General features: G+C 41.5%; 1 protein-coding gene across 2 annotated transcripts in view; it reads left to right on the top strand.

Annotated features, from left to right (window-relative positions):
- LOC135708143 (uncharacterized) overlaps window positions 1–21,552 on the top strand; it is a 508,021-nt gene that overhangs the window by 385,060 nt on the left and 101,409 nt on the right. The gene's annotated exons all lie outside the window — the stretch shown is intronic.

Raw genomic sequence — 21,552 nt, 5'->3', positions numbered from 1 at the left:
GATCAATATTTTCCTTATTTTTTGTGTAATATTCCTTAATTAATTATTTATTTGCGTGATAGGCCGAATGAAAGGACTAGACCCACATTACATACCGTAACCCTACCACACTTTTTGAAATTCATTAAGAAATGGCTAAGTTATGCCATTACAAACATGCCATTACACGCTTTTCGGAGGCTTCGTAGTCGGCGTAAAGTTTTTTACCCACCGTATTCGGAGTGTTAATACGCCAAACGTACTGATTCTGTAGAACGTACTGAACAAAAAGAAGACCAAAAAATCTCAGCGTAATTCCACTCTCACAAAATTTGCGAACGAAGAACCAAGGTGGAACAACAAACAAACAATCCCAAGGCTGTATTTCCACGGCGTATCACCAGTGTTGGCAGTTCAAAGGATGGAAGATCCGGGGGGTAAATTGTCGTCAGTCGATCCGCTAAGCCCACTGAAACTCACTCTATCGCGAATCAAATTTTCGAAATTCAGCATGGCCTTACAGTTGACAGATCGGAAGGCTACCCGGAGCCTCTTGCGATGAACAATGTCAATAGAAGGTTGATAACAGAGATGCATCTGCTAAATTACCGAATTGGGGATGTGCTTGGTTGGACTCGTGGAATGGAATGTAATTGACTGCATTGATCCGTTCCTATAAATACTATTGCGCTAAGACAATCTACATCGGTCCAGATATGATAGGCACTCGGCAAGACCGAGATTCGAACCTGGCTGAACCCCACCCCCTGTTGGTGCTTAGTCATTAGACCGAATCATGTAAGACTGAAGGTCGTTAGGCTGAAAGTCGTTAGGTCCAAGTACGTTAGGCCTAATGAAATGACACCGTTTATTCTGAGCTCTCGAAGAAGATCCTGCTCTATCCTTCGTTCGTTCGTTTGACCTTCGCAGGATGCAGGATATTCTTCCGACCGTTCCCGTTGCGGTCATGGCTTTGCTGTACGTGTTGCTGTGTCAGGAATATCTCCACCTATCCGTGGTTAGTTGGTTCGACTTAGTGGCTGTATCGTTTCTGGATTTGTGCCTCTGCAGCTGGCACAATTTTGCAACCATACCGTCGTATTGGACAACCAGATCTGCTTGAGATTTTACCAACCGTATCGACAAGAACCTATGGACCAGGTACGCCGTGGAAGAACTTGGTGGGCGTGCGGCTCGAATAGAAATTGATTTGGTCGAATCCACAAGCCACTGGTGTTTTCGTTGCGAATCAAATGAGATGAACTGGAGTTTTGTTAGATTTCAATGAATTCATGGTACAGAAAATACTTTCATTATTCGCCTAAATGCGGCAAGCAGTGTTGGCAAAATCATAAATCAATTGATGTTTTTCCACTTTCATACGCTCTCAATATCACGCGTGATATTGGAACAAAATATCCTGCTTGATATTGATTTTACAAGCTCCTTTGATATTGCGAGACAATTCACAACGTGCAAAATTCAAGCTAAGAGTTGACTCAACACAATAATGATTCCGTTGCACATCGTTTTTCTTAGAAAGAGAAGGTATAGTTTGCTATCTCTTTTTACTATTCACCGATGGCAGACACAAAGTGACTGCTTCCAGCCGTGTGGAAGTTTCGGTTGCATTTGGGTATAAAGCAAAAATCACGAAACTCAATCTCAGCACAGTTTGTTGAGATTTGCAGCTGGTGAATTTTGTTAGCTTGATATTCTGAGCTGCGATATCACAGCTTGCAAAATCAACCGCAGTTGTTTGCTTGTTGATTTTTGTCTACGAAAATCAAGCGTGATTTTGGGCGTTGGTGAGATTTGATTTTGCACTGGTGGCAAGGCACGAGTCACGGGTTTTACATTGGAGTAAACAAAGTAGTGAACCTTAGCAACGATTGGCAAAAGGTCAACACTCGACAGTGATGCCGTTTCATATTATATGTTGCGTGTTCTACTTGTCAACGTGTGCCCTAACGTGCCGAACAGTGCGCCATGCTGTGTTTCGGCACAGTGTGCAGAGTTGATTACCCCCTGTTTTCAAACCGTTTTGGATAATTCTGTCTAAATGTAAACAAACAATCACGTGATATGTGTGCGCAACACTGAGAAATTGCTAATAGAAGTGCGAACGCTATACAATAAATGCATTTTTGTAATTTTTTTTTTAATCTACCAGGTAGATTGAAGAAATAACCCTCTGTAAAGTACACACTACAACTCGTTTTCGTTAAAAAATTTCTCAAAGTGTGATTCGCTAAAATATGACGCAGTCTACTTGAGAGTTCCGCATACTTTTAATAAGCAAATGAATCACCTCTCGTTTCCTTCATACACTTGAAATGAGCACGCTTCTTCTTACATTATTATATAGGCAGAGCACCGCCGCCATCACGGATTGAATACCTTTTGCGGAGGTGTAAGGAGCGCACTGCAGAGGTGTGACATATAGATTAATAGCCTGACACAAAAGGGCGTGGAAAAGAGAAGAACTTCCATTCAACTCGGGAGATGTCGCGGCATTTTACCGGGAAACAACCCTATTTGAAATAACGATTCCAGCTGTTGATTCTCCATGAATAAAAAGTTTTACAATCAGAGTGTCTAATTCTATGTACATATATTCTACTCTAGAAAAAAAACGAGTAAGAACAAATCCAATTTCGTCAGGTGACAAAGTGCGAGCTGCGGGGCACTGAATCAGTTGAAGGTTTCCAATATTTACGCATTTGCTCTATCTATCCGCCACGGGAAAATATTTGAAGAAAAGTTTCAGATTTTCATTAATCACCGCAGCGCAAATCGACAGGCCAGGAAAGAACAGGATTTTCTTCTTTTTTTTTTTTGGCGTAAACACATTATAGCAGATCACAGCAAAATCGACTGCAACAGAAGCAGTCAGCAGTGGGGAAAAACACTTGGGAATTTGTTTACCGCCGAGAGCACCACGTGCAGGGTAATTAATGGTCATGAAAATTTATTGGTATTTTAATGTTCTGGATTGGAATCACGAGTGGAAATTTTATACCAACAATAGAAATAAATACAATCGGAGTGGTACTTTTCACAAACCATGCCGACCGTGGGCCAATTACTCGAAACAAATTGACCGTTTATTGGCTTTTAATAGAGCGATGTCCCTAGCTGCCTATGTTGATCCTAGGCTGTAATTGGCTCCCATTGTTAGGATGTGGGTATTTCAATGGCTCGATAATCATCATCGTCGAAACTGCCGGACGCGGTACTGAAGTTATGGTTAGGTTATCAATCGATACTAGTTTCCATCTCTGTCAATTATTCATCGCATCGCTTTCATCGTCATTGTCGTGGGCAGTTTGTATTTCTAGCCAACCATGTACATACCATATCCACATCCACACACCCAATCCAGAGCAAATCAAACGAATCCATATATATCCCTGTCTGATGCATGCAAGATTCAACGGTCCCACCAAGAGGGGGCCGGTCCGGTGCGATTTCCGTTTACAAATCTGGCTGTGACATCCCTCCGTAAACAGACTCTACCGACATTGATTCTTTGTAAGAACATCATTGCCCTGTGTGTGAGCTGTGGGTTCGAGCAGAGCAGACAGCGAGTTCTTGGACAAGTTCAATGCCAGTCGATATGCACACGGAACGTTACGGGTGGTTGTTCGATGTGATTCATTGGAGAGAGCGAAATAATAAACAGGATGAGCCACAAGCTACAAGTACGGTCCGTTAAATTTTTCGCTGAAAGGAAGCCGAAAACCACGCATTTGAGCTATTTCACTGTTTATTGAACTTGTGGACCTACTAGAGCATGTTTTGTCAACGTGATCGTTTTCAATTTCGGTTTAATTGATTTAGTTCAAGATCAAAGTAAGGCCGTTCCAAATTAAAGTATGCCCAGGGATCGTGCGTGTAATCAATGATTTAATTCTTGTTTCAAACTAATGCTAAATTTGTCAACTCTACAATACAGAGTCATCCCGTTTACGTTGCAATTGTTCTATACTAGTTAGAGATGTGAAAATACCGGCAGAGCTAACGACTTCAGTGAGCATGGTGGTCAACGATCGAGCCGGCCTGCTAAACAAAAATCGAACGACAGGGAGTATATGAATGCGCATTCAGAGTTGCGACCTATCACAATCACGATCGCCAAACAGCTGATGGTAGTAACGCTTTGTACATTCCTATCGATGTGCACATCGAAGCTCTCTCCATGACCATCCATTAAGTTGACGAAAGAAGTAAAAAGCAACTGGTGAATGTCGTCTTCGGTTGTGATCCATCACCGATCTGGTCATTCCCGACAATCACGACACTCATATATTCTCGTTTTGAAGCAGTTGCTGCTTTGCATGCTTATGTGAGTGTGTTGATGAGTAAGCCCAACAGCTTCCGTTTAATGTTGCCTGCTTTGTTTGTAACTCACACAGTCGCGCCTGTCGAGACGAACTTGGAATGCGTAGGCATTGTTTTCATTTTCTTCTGTCTTGTCGCTTTTTCTCATGATCGTACTGTAGAAGTCTTCACTGGTTTCGTTGTGCTTTTCATCATCAGCAGCGAGTGTAACGTTTTGCTTGTGAGCAGTGACCATAACTGGTGATTGTAATTTGCCATGGTTCTACCTCTCACTGCTTGACAAAACGTTCTGTCAGCGATAGTCGGTTAATGCGTAGACAAGTGTCACGTGAAAGTCATGATATTTTTCATCACTGTGCGCATTATTCGCAAGACTATCGTAAGCAAGAAAGTCCTGCAGGTAAGAGGGTAGATAGTCAAGCTAGACCATGTTACGTTTGTCAAAGTAACAAGCATAGAATCAGGGAATGTGTTGAATTTAAAGCAGTTCAAACACACCAACTCTGCGGACGATGCTTGGTAAGGCTTGTACTCGAAAAAAAATGCACCATTTTTATCCGTGTGTAACTTTTTTATCCGTGGGTAAAAATTGATGAAAATATGAGTATAACTAGTTTGGAGTGAATTGTTTACATGTGCAAAATTTCATAACAATCGGTTCAGTGGTTATTGAGATGTCATCGAAATAAGAAGAAAATCGCCGTAAAATTTTGCGCGCCGCCATGGAAAATCCGACCGCGACCATGAGATGGATCGGAAGACAACTGGGAATCACCCATACAACTGTGTCTCGGGTGGTAAAATCGTTTAAGGAGTCCCAGACGACCGACCGACGGGCTGGAAGTGGAAGAAAATCGAAGACAGCTGACCCTGTGAAGGCCCGGAAGGTGTTGGATTATTTCAAGCTTAATTCGAACCTTTCGATTCACGACGCGGCTCTGAAGGCAAAGTGTTCCGCCTGGTTCGTTCAGCAAACCATGAAACGAGCTGGGCTTCGTGTATTCAAGGTCCGGAAGGCACCGAACCGGCATGATCAACTAAACACGGCGGCCAAATCCCGCGCAAAGAAGCTGTATCGAGAATGGTTAACGAAACCGATGTGTGTGGTTATGGATGACGAAACCTACATCAAGGCAGACGCAAAGCAGATACCGGGGCTGGATTTCTACGTTGCCAAATCACGGTTTGATGTTCCGGAAGACATAAGGAAGAAGAAAGTGGACAAATTCGCCAAAAAATACTTGCTCTGGCAGGCCATATGCCAATACGGTAAACTGAGTAAACCGTACATCACAATGGGTGTCATCAACTGCGAAATTTACCGCACCGAGTGCCTCCAGAAGCGTCTGTTGCCCTTCCTGCGGTCCCACGGAGGCGAGACATTATTTTGACCGGACCTGGCATCATGCCATTACGCGCGATCGACGTTGAATTGGTACAGAGACAATAACGTTGTTTTTGTACCAAAAACCGCCAACACCCCAAATTCACCAGAGATTCGTCCGGTGGAAAGATTTTGGGCCATAATTAAGGCCAAAGTTCAAAAATCGTCCAAGGTGTTTAAGAACGAGTTGGAGTTGAAGAAAGAATAGATGAGAGTGACCAAAAAGGTCGGCTCCACCATTGCACAAAATGTAATGAGGGGTCTTAAGGGAAAGGTGCGGGCTTTCAACGATGGAAATGAAATTGAATAAAGTAGTTATGTCGAAACATAATCCATATGTATTAGTTTATTCCCTGAAAGTTTCAAGAAAATCTGACTCAAAATAATTTTTTGTCGAACACTTTTGTCTGGTGCATTTTTTTCGAGTACAGCCCTTAGCACACGGTAGGTGGCCATGCAAGTCAACATGGGATTGTGACGTAGGGGGTTGTTCTAAGGGCCATAATACAATGTTACACCCGGGTCTCACGGAATCCCATGAGTTCTCGCGTTCGGGGGCCAGATCTCCGGCAGTTGTTTCTGTTCAGCGTCAAGTAAAATTCTCCACACTATTTCGTATCATCCCTGTAACGTTGTATGGGGTGAGGACACAGATCGAAACCTTCGCTTTCCTTCATCTTTGACGCTGATGGATGCAGAAATCGCTGATCAATTGAACATTGACGGAGAAGTTCAACCTTTATGTTTAACCTGCACAGCGAATGTCACGCGGCGTGAGTCTACGTCTCGTCGCATAAGCTTAAAGATTTCCGGCGCATCTGGTGGTACGAGGTTTACCCTTGTAGAAAGTCCGAACTGTCGCGGGCTTGGATTTACCGGTAAAAACTCTTCGGTACGGGGATCTTGCAAAAGGTTATCCTTATCTGGAGGGACTGCCAATTCAGAACTACGGGCAAGCCGTTCCAAGAATCTTAATCGGGCTCGATAATGTGCGTCTTTCTGTACCGCTGAAAAGGCGAGAAAGAGGAGCACAGGAGCCAGTCGCTACGAAAACCAGATTGGACTGGACTGTATTTGGCAGCATCGGTGATTCTGCTCAGATCAATGATGTACCGTCGTTCCACATTTGTGAATGCGAGGAGTTGAAAGGTCTACATGAGCTGGTGGAGAGTTTCTTCGTGGAAGAAAGTCTTGGTATTTCGATACCACGTACGCTAGAGCGAGAAGAAGATCGACGGGCACGAGAAATCCTGGACAGAACAACAATACGATGGGAAAACGGTCACTATGAGACAGGATTACTATGGCGCAGCGACACGGTGCAGTTTCCTTCTAGCTACGCTATGGCGGAAAGGAGGTTAGCATGTCTTCAGCGATGTTTGAAATCCAACTCGGAGCTGCAAGCAAATTTGGAAGGGCAAATCGAAGATTACCAGAAGAAAGGCTACGCTCACAAGGCGTCGCAGAAAGAGATCCAAGACGCTGACCCTGCGCGAATGTGGTTGCTACCGTTGGGGGTGGTAGTCAATACTAGAAAACCTGGGAAAGTTCGAATGTTTTGGGATGTAGCTGCAAAGGTAAACGGTGTATCCTTCAACGGAATGCTATTGAAGGGTCCGGATCTGCTAACTCCACTTCCGAAAGTGCTGTCTCGATTTCGACAACGGCAAGTAGCTGCCGTAGGGGCGTGCGGGAGATATATCACCAATTTTTCATTCGGCGGGTGGACCGCATGGCTAAGTGCTTTTTCTATGGAGTCCTGATCCACCAACAGCTCCGGAAGTCTTCATTATGGATGCGGCTACCTTTGGGTCGACGTGTTCACCTTGTCAAGCGCAATACATTAAGAACCTAAATGCGAAAGATTTTGAGCTTGGCTGTCGAACTCATCGAAGGTGCTGCAAGGTATCGAAAAGCAGAACGTCGTTCAAAGAATTCGGCAACGATAAGGTTAATCAGGTTGAACGAGTTCAGGGAATGGCATGGCTACCAAATGAGGACGAATTCATCTTGAGCTTGTCGTTCTCGTTGTCGGATCTACAGCGTCTCGTGTCGGGAGATTCACCGCCAACGAAGAGGAAGATTCTGCGATTCATTATGAGCTTGTACGATCCCCTCGGTCTGATCTCTCACATTCTCATCCATGGGAAAATATTGATCCAAGATCTTTGGAGATGTGGAGTCGGATGGAACGAAGTGATTCCGGAGAGTGTTGAAGAAAGCTGAATCAGTTTTGCAAACAGTTTCAGCACCCTGGACCAACTACGAGTACCTCGTTGCTATTTTTCTGGGTATGTAACGCAGTGTTACCAAACATTGGAGCTCCATATATTTGTGGACGCAAGTTTGTCCGCTTTGGCTTGCGTAGCTTACTTCCGCGTAATCGATCGCGGACAACCACGGTGTGCGCTGGTTGCGTCAAAGACGAAGGTAGCACCTCTGAAACCATTATCGGTTCCGCGCTTAGAACTGCAAGCAACATTGCTGGGTAGTCGATTGATAAAGTCTATTGTCGAGAATCATTCGATAGAAATCCAGAAAAGGTACATCTGGACTGATTCCGATACAGTACTGTCGTTCAGACGCTAGAAGGTATCGCCAATATGTGGCAGTGAGAATCGGAGAAATTTTGGAGGATACAAACATTCAAGAATGCCGACACGTTCCGTCTAGACTTAGCGTTGCTGATGACGGCACGAAGTGGTAGGGAGCTCCTGATTTGCGTCCATCCAACCCAAGTAACATGTTAAGTTTTATGAAATACTACAAAGCAACTATAAAACAACATTCATAAAACTCTGGTCAAGTCTATTTTGTCATTAGTGCATCCACCAAAACCTCATTAAGACTAGAATATGTCTAGTTGGCCCACCCTGGAGAAGGTTCTGATAGGGGTATTCACGAAGCTCTTCAAAATTGATTTGCTGCAAAAGGTTGTATGTCGAACGCATTGAGAACCATTTGAAAGCTACAACAAAAGCTATTTAGCAACAATAAAAACCCTCCTAGCTACTTGCTAAATCCACTAGGAAAACATCAATCAAGATAGAAAAGGATTTATGAATCCGATCTTATTAAAATAATTAAAATAGAAACTGATGGTATAAAAATCTTGAGGAATATCCAAATTTATTACAATAGTTCTCCATAAGTGGCCCAGATTTAAGTGCCTTATTAAATGTTACGGGAAATGTACGTGAAAACTCGAAAAAAAAATAAGTCCGCCCTCGTTAAACGTGTATTTGACTAATTATTTTACATTGAAAAAAAAAATATTCTTCAGAAATTGAGAGCTAGACCAAATTTTTTTTTATGATTTTCGCGTTTAAATGTTTGCTTATTGCTAAATTCACCCAAATAAAGTTATATCCAAGGAACTATAGATTGAAAATCGAAGACTGTAAAAAACAAGCAAACTAATTGTAACATGGCGGTGACATAAAAGTTGATTTTCATGGGTCATTTGTGAAACAGTTGTTTTGCTTTCAAGAAATCCTTAACAAATTCATAATGTTTTAAAATGGCTTTTTATGAAGAAAGCTTGCTGACTGAATTGTATTTATCTAAAGCCATTGTGCTTGATCCTAACCAGTTCAGATTTATGGCAGCATTTATGGAGGCAAAGTTACCTGCAAAAAGTTAAACGTCAAAGTTTGTTTATCTTTCGATATTTAGTTGCGCTGTGGGATTCAGTGTTCTTCCAGGCGGTTTTCTCCCGACGGATTGAGAGCAGTTCCTCAGATAGTTTGTTTTGCAACATTTCGGATTTCGAACAGCTGGAAGCGCAATCGTTCCCGAATAAGATCCCCTTCTTCCGGATGGTTACAAAAGTGCACCATCCAACGATGCAGGGATGTACGCTTGAATGAAATTTTCAAAGAGTTGATTCTTTCGCCGAATAAAATCGCTGCTATGGATCGGAAACCAGCTAATCTCCGCAAACTAACAGTTTCAGTGGTTTACTGACGGTTGTCATCTTTTCGCAAAATTTGGAGAAAGCTGGTATGTTTTTCAACTTTCGACAATGTTTTATGAATTCGAGGGCCCCGCTCACTTTACTCTTCTCCGCCAGATGGTTAGTCGTTGATGGTGTGCTGGTTCTTCTAAAGAAGTAAATTTTGCTGAAATCGTCCTACTTCGTCTATCCTCCGAGATTTCCTTGTCATAAATTTGGCTTTTACTAACTATGAGGAACCATATTTTAAGCTCAATTTGTAAACAAAGTAATTGTTGAGTTTATGATGCCCTTTAAAAAGCCTAAAAAGTAACAATAAATGCTTTTTTCTCTAATGCAAAACCTAATGGTTTTATGATTGTTTTTATAATGATAGAACACGTTTCTAAACTTTTTTATCAAGACACTAATAAACAATTGCTAATGACGTTTATGCTTGAATTACAGAGCAGTTTTAAGGAGGGATTCGAGGGGTGCGACACATCTAGGTTGTAGCAATTTCATCGTGAATTTCCCCAATCTTATAAACATCTTTTCATCTGTTCTCACCTGTGCCATCTAATCTCACACTTCTCGAATTTTTACACCTACTCGCACATCTACTCACACCGCCTGCACCTAATCGCATCGCTCCGCAAACGAACGAACAAAACATCGAAGCAACAAAAGAAAGCAGTGTCAAATTTGTGTTTGTTTATTGTGTCTCAGGTTTTGATGGTTTCTGCGGTTTCTGCTGTATTAATTTGCCGATTAAAACATGAAAGGACGTGTATTTCTGCTGTTTTTGCATATTTGCTTAGTCATCTTTAATAGATGCTACTTCTTATCATGGTGAGATAATCAAATAGAATATCCCTTACAGTTGAGCTCATTAAATTGTCACTACATAAAAACTGATTATTTCGACAGAATCGAGTAATCCGATGGACAATAAACCGCTGGACGTTGTGGAGAATGATGATTCGGATGGTAACTGCTTTGATGAGATGGAATTCCTTGCTAACCTTATAAAATACCTGATTCCGGAAGGGAAATATCTCTATGTGCATATTAATCTTCAGCAGATGTATTTCGCTAGAAATGGTCATGAACAGCTGCCCTATCAATACCAGGAAACGAAATCCCAGCAACAATATCCTCGCATAAAACATCAAGGTTTCTGACGAACATGAAGAGGTTTTCTACTATGTATAGCCTTTTCGAGCGGTAGGATTGGTTACGTCGCTGAAACAGTTGCACGAAACACAAATCCATGTTGTTCTTACTTTTTAAGGAAGCAATCGCCACTTAAAGCCATCGTAGGAATGGCTTTATACAAAAGCTGATGGACTAATGGTGCTGGTGAACTCTACCAGCTACACCAATGAAAACTACGGACCACTTCATCGGACTACGGTGTTACGTCTAATCAATAGCAATTCAGACATAATTCGGCGTATGGCTAGGTTGTCACTGTACACATAACTGTTTCAGGTTACATGTAAGTTCCTTAGAACATGAAACAGTTATGCAACCACCGGCACCATAGCACCAATAATCAGCACTATTTCGAGTATGAAGCCTATACGGTTTATATAGTATTCAACAAGTACAGATTAGTTTTATTTTTCAGAAATATAACTCTTTACTTAGACGGCGTCGGTAATTGCGCGGTAATCGTGACTGCTTTATCACACCAGTGGGTCTAAGTTCAATCTTAGCCAAGGAAAACAAAGCTTGCATTTTCTGTGGTTGGTATCAGTGAAAGTTTATATTTAAAATAGCATTTAAATGGGTTTAAATGAATTAAATTTTAGAAATGAAAATTACAAAGTTGATGCTTTTATTTTTCAAGAATGTAGTTCTTGTTTTATCACACATTATGAAAGTATTTAGATGTCTATTGATAGTGCATAACAAAATGTTTAAAAAAGTCCAAAAGGAGGTTATTTGTGTTCATAGTCATTGTGAGATTTGATTAATTAGATTAAAAACAAAATTAAATAAATTAATTTTAACTGCAGTTCTGCATTTGTGTACGCATAGGTGCGTAAAAACAGCGATTTCTATTCTAATATTTTCAGTGCGCTTAGAAGCTAGAACAAATAATTACTTCAATACATGTATTGATAACATCGGGACAATGTTACAACATGATTACGACCAAGTAATTCTCGTCCATTCCAGGTCTTTCAATCCCATCTGACTTTCACTGAGACAATCTTATTTTTTCTCGGGCAACCACCGCAACCTTGAACGCGGTTATTGTCTGTAGATGAAATCAAGGACGAAGTGGCAAGAAATTTGAAACTGCACAGTTGGTTGAACGTTGAACCTTTTTTTCTTTATCGGCCACCAACATCTGATGCACTTATATTTATCTTCAAGAGACGAAATATGAATCATTAATATTCGAACAGTAACGCAATTGTGACTTAAAACATCAACTTCACCAAACTCTGCTCTTACTGCATCTATAGAATGTTAGGTCTTCATAAGCTGGATTGCATTTTCGGATGAGCCCGAACTGGAAGCGCTAATCATGATTTCAATAGCAAACCGGAGGTTATCGGATTCTGTAAAAGGTGTGGATTTTGTTTGGAATGTTTTCGAGTTTGAGAAAGAATTGAATGTATGTAAAACTGTCGACTAGCAGCTAGACTGTCTCGGATCAGCGGAATCTACTGCTTTAGGTTGGTTACAATCTGGTCGAAAATGTTGCTCTGATTACCAACGCGCCAGTAAATTTCTATCAGCTTATGAATGAATGTCTGTAATAGTAAACTCGTATCGAGATCCAAGACAAACATTTGGATGTTGTTGTGATTCGATGATAGAGGTCGTTTATATCGAAGAGGTTCACTAGGCTAATGTAGCTCTTTCACATTTTTATATTGAAAATATGCAGCCAGTATTCGGTCGTCATGAGAATGTAGCAAATTGTTCGGGTGTAATACAATGGTGGCCAACATCCTAGAAAAAAATGTGAATAACCAGTCGGGCTGCTGTGGAGTTGTTCTGCAGATCTCTAGTCACATTATACTAGTGATCAAACTCGTCAAACTATTCGGGTCGTCGGATCTTCTGGAATATTCTCTTTTAGAAATGAGCGTAACATTATTATTGTTCAAATGAATTATATATTTAAGTATAATTTAGAAATTCGGAAATATTATCATACGTGGGCAGCAGCTATTGCTGGTCAATCAACTCCTTTCGGTATTATCAATAATGACAAAATAACACATGAACCACACCTCGATCAAATCCATAACTTCTTGTTGACAGCAACTTCCACCGGTTTTGACTCTTCCAAAATAATCTCACTGAGTAGTTTTTCTAGCAGATTTCTCGGAGGTGGTAGTCTTTTGTATTGCAAACCAATTCCTTAACGTCGAGTGCATTTATTTGGCGATACAACATCTTGATCAGTTTCTCTAAAGTGAAGATAAAGAATTACCATACAATTCACTGGTTAATCTTACCAACCATCAGAAACTGTCCTGTTTTTCGCCGAACAACTGAACGTATTCCTCCTGCACTGCCCTTTTCAGCATAGTTGTCCCATTCGTTAAAACAGCAAGCTGAGAAAAACGCTGTTGAAGATTTTTTTCTCCATGGGCTCTTATGGATGGGACAACATAGTTTTGTTATTTTTCGCGACATTTTCTGAACAAAGTAGGATTTTTTCCGTGTACATTGTAAAGTGATGGTACTTGACAATCGATTCCAATGTATAACTCATAATCGCCAAAAATGCTAATGGGACTGTTATGCCGCACAGGGCAGTGCAGTAATTCCTCCAAAGCAAACTCATAGTCAGACAACATTCAACTGATCCAAAATGTATACGAACCAGCTAAGGGATGAAAGTATCTCTAAAAAAGCAAAAGAACTGATCCAAACTCGTTCGAATCCAGCACGCTGGCTGCACAAGGTCGGAGCGATTATTCGTATTCTTGCAGAATCTCCGAGAACTGTTAAAAGCGATGATTAATCTCAATAGTGATCAACAGCGGATCCGATAAACACATTTATCACTACTGATACCTCTTCAAATTACACAGTACAATATGATAAAATAATAACTCACACCCTTCTCGCAACATCCAGATTACTGTGTTGATATCAAAATTTCAAAATCCACTTCTATCTTTTGCATCTTTTGCAGTATCGAAAAGTAGATGCAGCGAAAACGAAAGCGAAAGGTGGAGAGAAATCTGACAAAATTACACTGATCCAAAAAAGGACATTTATCGTGGCTGCTATCTACATGGCATTTTAGATGTGTCGCCCCCCTCGGAGGGATTGAGAACTGCTTTAAATTTATTTTTAAAACGAGACAGTTTTTTGACTTTCTTGCCAGACTATAAGAGGTTTTTAAAACAGCAAAAAGCTGAATTACTAAGCCGGAATGTTTTACACTTTGAAATGCTGTATTTATACTAAATGGATTGTTCATTACCGTTATAAAACCATCATAAATCAGAGTGGATTCCAAATGGTTACTGAATTGTTACTTGGGAGTTCCTGATTTGCGTCCATCCAATTGGTGGTTCGCAGGTCCAGACTTCCTATACAAACCTGAAGACCAGTGGCCGCAGCAGAAGGTAAATTTCATCGAAGTTGCTGAAGAACTGCGGGCAGTTCACGTCCATAGGGAAATCGTTGGCACAAGCTTCATCGATTGCAGTCGATTCTCTAAATGGGAACGTCTGTTACGTACTACGGCGCACGTCTACCGTTTTTTGGGAAGATGTCGTGGATTCGAAGGTAAAGTGGGAGTATCGGATGCGAATTTGGACCAGGATGACTTCAGGAAAGCAGAGCAAGCGTTATGGCAATGAGATCAGGCAGAAGTATCCAGTCTCGAACCTGCGCACAGAAGTTAGGGAAGTTGCAAGCCGATGTCAATGGTGCCGCGTATACAAGGCTCAACCAGAGGTTTCTCACATAGCTTCACTCCCGGAGGAACGTGTGACTCCATTTGTCCGCCCGTGTCCGATGGTCGACATAGATTATTTCGGACCCTATCTGATCAAGATTGGTCGAAGTCTGGTAAAGCGATGGGCCGTGCTTTACACATGCCTAACCATTAGAGCTGCACATCTGGAGGTCGCAGCATCTGTCTCATCGGAATCGTGCAAGCTAGCATTAAGGCGCTTCTTAGCTCGCCGTGAAGCTCCAGTTCCAATATTCACCGATAATGGTACACATTTCGTTGGAGTAGAGCGAGAGCTAGCGAAACAGATCCAGGAAATAAATCAGAAGTTGTCGGCTTTACAAACGCTAACACCAGGTGGAACTTCATCCCGCCTGCCTTCTCTGCGTGGGAGAGGATGGTTAGGGCAGTGAAAACGGCTATAAACTCCATCAATCATCCACGAACACCATCAGAGGAAGTACTCCAAAGCGTCAGACCTATTTGCTGGACGGAGCTGCCGGGGGAAATCTCATTCCAGTGAATATCAACGACATTTTTACACCGACTTCGATTGGTACTGAATCGAGGGTGACTTGTGGAGGCTTTGCTGACAATGTATACGGGAGCAGTCCCGAAAAATCCGTCGAGTCATTTGAACGACAGGTACAGGTACCTATCACGCCAGCCAACGACTGAATGTATTGCCGGTAAAGTTGGTACTGAGAATACGGGTTTGCTACCCATACCTATCATCGCATCTACTCCGATTCGATCGGAGCCAACAGTACAAAATTCGTTACCAACACAATCGGTGGTTATACAGCCGGTGTTTACACAACCAGTATACACGCAGGCGAAACCTACACTTCCAAAACTGGTTCCCCGAACACACCCAAGAGATCCAAGCACGGCTATTGTCTATACCGTACATGCGTGATAATGTTTGCACCATCGTACAAATAAGGTTCCCGTTTCACCTGTTCATACAATGCACAGTAGGCAAAAATTGACAAAACCGTGACTAAATTGAATATCTCGGCTGCCAAACGGTTTCAGTCAACATATTATACATATTCTCAAAGGAAAAATTCTGCTGAATCGATTGGTGGTGGTCTCATTGACCGGAGACTTTTGCGTATCAAGATAGAGGGCTGGGATCAACCCGGTAAAGTAGGAAATGCCACTATTTATCGACATAATTTTACACTTTACTTAACGTATATTACTGGAAATTGATAGTATTAAGCACCCTCTTAATGCTTCAGTATACCTCAAACGATTAATTCTTGGTTGTTAATAGAACTTCCTTGATGCAATCGGCTGCTTCATGCAGACTGAGCAATTCTGATTATAGTATCAGATTTGTTCTGTATACAGAGGAACTGGGAGGGCTTATTAGAAACTTCTCACCAATAAAGTAATTATCTTCTAGTAACTTTTGCATATAATTTTATTAAAATTTTATTTTATTTTAGCATATTATTTTTGTAACAGTCAATTGGCATTAGCATACGATACAAAAGATTAAATATTACTAGCTCGTTTTTGTGTAAAATAATCAATATTTATTTTACTTGTAGTAACCTTTGAAAGTTTTTTTTTTCAAGCTTTTTTTTTTTTTGATCTGAAAATTTACCCAGTTTGGTTAGAAGTTTCGAAGCTAACGCATGTCCACAGGCCTAATAGAAAGATAGGCAGAAAAAGTGTATCATGAAGAATGGTTGCATGCAGGGTTGCTTCCACTCACTTGCTATAGATGAGTGATTTTCGGAGTTTTGAATTCGTTAGATGTTGTAATGGAGATTTGTGCTGTTGGATGCGGGAGGAGATTGGAGGGCGGGTGTTTGACGCATAGAGCCTGTCAATTTCGCTTTCAGAGTGTCGCAGTCAGCGGTTTTATGATTCGTGAGCGCTCGCGATTCGTAGAATCATTGATTGTGACTACAAGTGGATTTGACGGGTTTTGTGTGTCGGACGCTTGCTTTTTGGCCTCTTCTTGTGTCTAACATGTGCAGAGTATCATTATAACGTCTAATGGTTTTGAGATTCCTGGTGGCGTGAAATATATTTGTGAGAATATCTTTTTGAGATTTTAGCAGTCACGTTTTGTTTGTAGTTTATATTTTATTTATTTCATGTAATTATCGTAAATAATAGTTATTCAAAGCACTGTGGATTATAAGATGCTCGATGACCCTCGAGGGATCGATTTTGCTTACTGAGCAGAAAATCATGGATTTAACCCCAAGCTCTTCCACAGCACAATAAATCGCCACCATCATTTATATATTTGATATTGAACATTAACCTCGGAAACTATTTGCATATCAAGCGAAAACGTAGTCCTGTATTGTCGCGAAGCGTTATGGTTCTGAGATGCTCGATGACCCTGGAGGGATCGTTTTTGTTTACTGAGCAGAAAATCATGGGTTTAATCCCAAGCTCTCCATCATGACTCTTAAAATTCATTATCACTAAACAAAATTAATATGTTCTTTCGATAGCCGGCTATCGAGAGATTAAATAAACAACAAATAAACAATACATACTTTTGGTTGCATCGCCAACTTGAGGTGAATCCTAACCGAATACCCTACCCAACCCTCCAACTCCGTAGCACTTATGAGGGTGTCGCTAAGTCGGTGGCCTCTCGTTAAGTAAGTACTACATCAACATTTCCTTCCCTATCCCTAGCTATGGTAAAGATGGGCGTGGCCGGGAATAGCGACAGTCATGCTTCTGTTACTCTTGTTTAGATTGGAACCAATGTTTACTCCTCAGCATTATTCCTGAAAGTAGTCTAACTGAGAATTTCAGAAGAGACGTGAGTGTCGTTAGTATCCAATCTACGAAGTATATCATAACAACGCTAACGCTATTACTGGAAATTGATAGTACTAAGTATATATGGTGTAAAGACACCGAATACGCCCTCAAGTAAACTCTACTGGCCTAAAAAAGGATCCGGAACGACTGATAAAGTGGCCACATTATAAAAATTGTCCTAGAACCTTTCGATTTTTTCTATGTTGTTCAGAATCAAGAGATCAAAGTGTATTTAATATGGAAACTATATTTTGGGGTAAAGTGGCCATATTCTGATTCTCCGGATAATCTGGATTGAACGATAAAGTGGCCACATTATAAAAATTGTCCTAGAACCTTGCGATTTTTTTTTTTATGTTTGTTCAGAATCATGAGATCAAAGTGAATTTTATATGGAAACTATATTTTGGGGTATAGTGGCCATATTCTGATTTCCCGGATAATCTGGATTGATTGGCCAACGAGACTACCGCCAATCGATTCAGCAGAATTTTTCCTTTCAGAATATGTATAACATGTTGACTGAAACCGTTTGGCAACCGAGATATACAATATAGTCGCGGTTTTGTCAATTTTTGCCCAGTGTGCAATGCCTTGGTTTTCTTTGCATGCACGTATAGCTCATACCGTAGTAGGCTGTGTATAAAAGAAAATGATTTACTTACTTTGACAGTTGCACCATGACGAAGTGGCAGCTTATTCGTGATTCATCCCACGTGCAAATGTCGCAAAAAACATTTCAATCGCCGTGGGAGTGTCCCGGTGGACTGTCAAAAGGGTTTTAGACCGAGAAAAGAAAGGGCAACTATCCGCGAAGGTTTCCACAGGTCGTCCGAGGTCAGCTCAGGTTCCGAGGGTTATCGCTGCTGATTATTGCTGAAGATTCGGGTGAATCCAGTGCGTTCAATAAGGAAAATGACAAAGGAACACGGGATCAGTGACTTTACGGCACGGAAGATCGTAAAGGAAGATTGCGGGGCGAAGTCGAGGGCACGGAAAAACTCACATGATTACCAACCGCATCCGGGAGCTACGAGTCGAACGATGCAAGAAAATCTTGAACTTCCTTAAGCGAAAAAATCCGGTAAACCTGTTCACCGACGAGAGAATGTGTACCGTCGATCCCGTATCAAATTCCAGAACCGACCGGTATATTAGTTCTCTTCCGATAAAAGACGTGGCCGACGAGCACAAGAACATGTACCTGACCAACCATCCTGCTAGCGTTATGGTGTTTGGATTGGTGGCTTCCAATGGGAAAAAAAAATGGACCCGGTGTTCATTCCAGAAGGCGACAAGGTCAACACCGAGGTCTACATCGGGATTTTAAGTAAGTATGTTCTTCCGTGGATCAAAGAACAGTACGGTCCGAAGCCAAATGTTGTATTTCAACAAGATGGGGCTCCGTGCCACACCTCGAACCGCACTCAAAAGTGGTTGCAGGAACATCTTCCGCCATCCAGCCCCAATCTTAATCCGCTGGATTACTCAATATGGCGCGTCATGACGGCCAAGGCCTGTTCTAAACGCCACCCGAGTACAGCAAGCCTCAGACAAACATTGACCCGTACCTGGAGAGAAATGGATCCAGACTACATTATTAGAACCTGCCGTGCATTCCGGAAGCGTGTGGAGGCCGTAATTGCAGCAAGTGGAAACTCGATCGATGATTAACATAGTTTAAGACTCTGATAAACTTAAGACTCTGAATAAATAAAAAAAAAACTCGAAAACAAAATTTTTGAGAATTTTTTTAATTTTGACATTGTTCAATGGTGCAAATATTATCACGCATACGGTATGTGTCTAGGAAAAGGAGATGAAGATACCGTATATTTGGTGCTGTATGTTGACGACTTACTTATTGTTGGACTAAACTTGCGAGTAATTGAAGATTTGAAGTCCCTACTGACCCGTGAGTTCAAGATGACAGTGCAGTAAATAATTTCCTTGGAATGAAGATTCATTTCGATCACGATTGCGGTAGAATGCTGTTGTCCCAAAAGGCTGCTATTGAGAAACTTTTACAGAAGTTCGGAATGGAGGAATGCGATCCAACTCGAAGCCCAATGGAAACGGATATTTGCTTCTCTGTTGGGTACCTCGGAAGATTCCTACAACAACCTGGACAACAACACTGGTCGGCACTTGAGCGAGTAGTCCGATACCTGAAAGGTACGCAGAAATTGGCGATGGAGGTCAAACGTCATGAAGACTAGAAGCCCCTTACCGGATTTGCAGGCGCAGATTGGACAGGTGATCAAGAAGATCGTAAGTCAGTAAGTGGCTTTGTATTCAAAGTTTAGTTCAAGTGAAGCAGAATATGTTGCCTTGAGTTGAGCAGCGGCCGGAGCGATTTGGTTGACCGGAATTCTCACTGATTTGGGCATAATCGACGTTGAACCAGTTAAGATTTTTGAAGACAACCATGGATGTATCGGTAAAATCGAAGCGTGCAAAACATATCGATATCCGTTATCATTTTGTAAGAGATCATGTTGCCAAAGGGAAACTTGAAGACCTACCGAGTCCTATACCGAGGCTTTGGATGGCGAGCAGTTCCATATTCTTCGTAAGAATCTAGGATTGAACGATCGAGAGGGGGTATAATCAAAGAAGCCTGTGATCAAGCAAGAAGCGATCGTTCCCAAGTAACCATAGGCACGCTATTTTGCCTTTTTGGCTGTAAATGGGCCTCACCAGAACTTAGAAACCCTGGTATAGTCGTTGTTCAGTTGTATACAGCTAAAATGGCGAAATAACCAATCCTCTGGCACAGCCATTGGTTCTTGAAGCTGCCGTCAGTGATAGCGCTGGCGTTGATGTTGGAATGATTTTAAGCTTCAGTCATACGTTACCATCATCATGGCTTGCGATGAGTTTTTACCCATCCGAGTATGACCAACCGATAGGACGGTCATTGTTTCTTGAAGCTATCGTGAACTCCCTTTCTTATAATTTCATAGTGCGATAGAAACGCAACTGAACAACACCGAGAGAACAATTGAAAACACTATTTAATTACTTGATAAATTTCCATCAATACCATAACGTTACCACGGCCGGTCAAACAAACGCATAAACGGAGCTGAAACGCGTAATGTTTACATCAGCTGTCAATAGTATAATCGAACCAAAGAGACAAAAAATCGGCTTCAAGCAAAGTGTTCTTGGATGACTTTTGTGCCACCGGAGTGGAAATAACGTGCCTATGGGTACTTGGGTTGTTTTAACAAAACTGTTCCTGTCCGTTAAGTTGATGTGTAGTTTCTCTGAGTTCCAGAAAGACCGAATTCTCCTGTTTAAATATTTGTTGTTCAGACTTCTCGCACAAGGTGGCTCTAGTGTTCATGTGAAATTTGCGAACATGCAATATCTCATGATCCAGTCTATAAGCAAAGTTGCTGTTTTCTGCAATGTTGTTCAGGAGACCAAGACCTTTGAATCGTGGACAGTTTCGGAATTTTCAAGCTAGGTGGCACTAGTATCCTTAAAAATTTACATGTACATGCAGGGTCGACACCTCGAGATCATTGCTAGATAAAAAGTTACTGCTTCTGCAACGTTGTTCATGACGCTAAAAGCTTTTGAATTGAGGACAGATTGGTTCGGGATTCTCTAACTAGGTGGCGCTAGTATTCTTATGAATTTCGTGTAAATGCAGGGTCAACATCTCGAGATCTTTGCCATACACAACATTTCTGTTTTCTGCATTGTTGTTCAGGAGGCTAAAACCTTTTGACTTGTGGACAGCTTAGCTCGGAATTCTCTCACTAGATGGCACTAGGATTTTCATAAGCTTCGTGTACATACAGAGTCGACATCTCGAAACCCATGCTAGATGCAAAATTGTTGTTTGCTGCAATGTTGTTCAGAAAGCAAAAACCTTTGGAATTGTGGACAGTTTAGCCCGGATTTCTCTCACTAGGCGGCACTAGTGTTGTTATGAATTTCACGTAAATGCAGGGTTGTCATCTCAAGATCTTTGCTACATTCAAAGTTGCTGTTATCAGCATTGTTGTTCAGGAGAGGAGTTTATGCACTGGAGCCGAATGTGGTCTTTCGCCAAGACGGGGTACTGCGCCATACCTCGAACCGCATGCAAAATTGACTGAAGCTACTGTTCTGGTCGAAAGATATGTGGCCACCATCCATCCCCGA

Source organism: Ochlerotatus camptorhynchus, unplaced genomic scaffold, assembly GCF_037179485.1.
Source record: "Ochlerotatus camptorhynchus isolate MF236.1 unplaced genomic scaffold, CSIRO-AGI_Acam_v1.1 ptg000328l, whole genome shotgun sequence".
NCBI lineage: Eukaryota > Metazoa > Arthropoda > Insecta > Diptera > Culicidae > Ochlerotatus > Ochlerotatus camptorhynchus.
The sequence above is the reverse complement of the archived record's forward strand: the minus strand, read 5'-3'. Positions and strand labels throughout refer to the sequence as shown.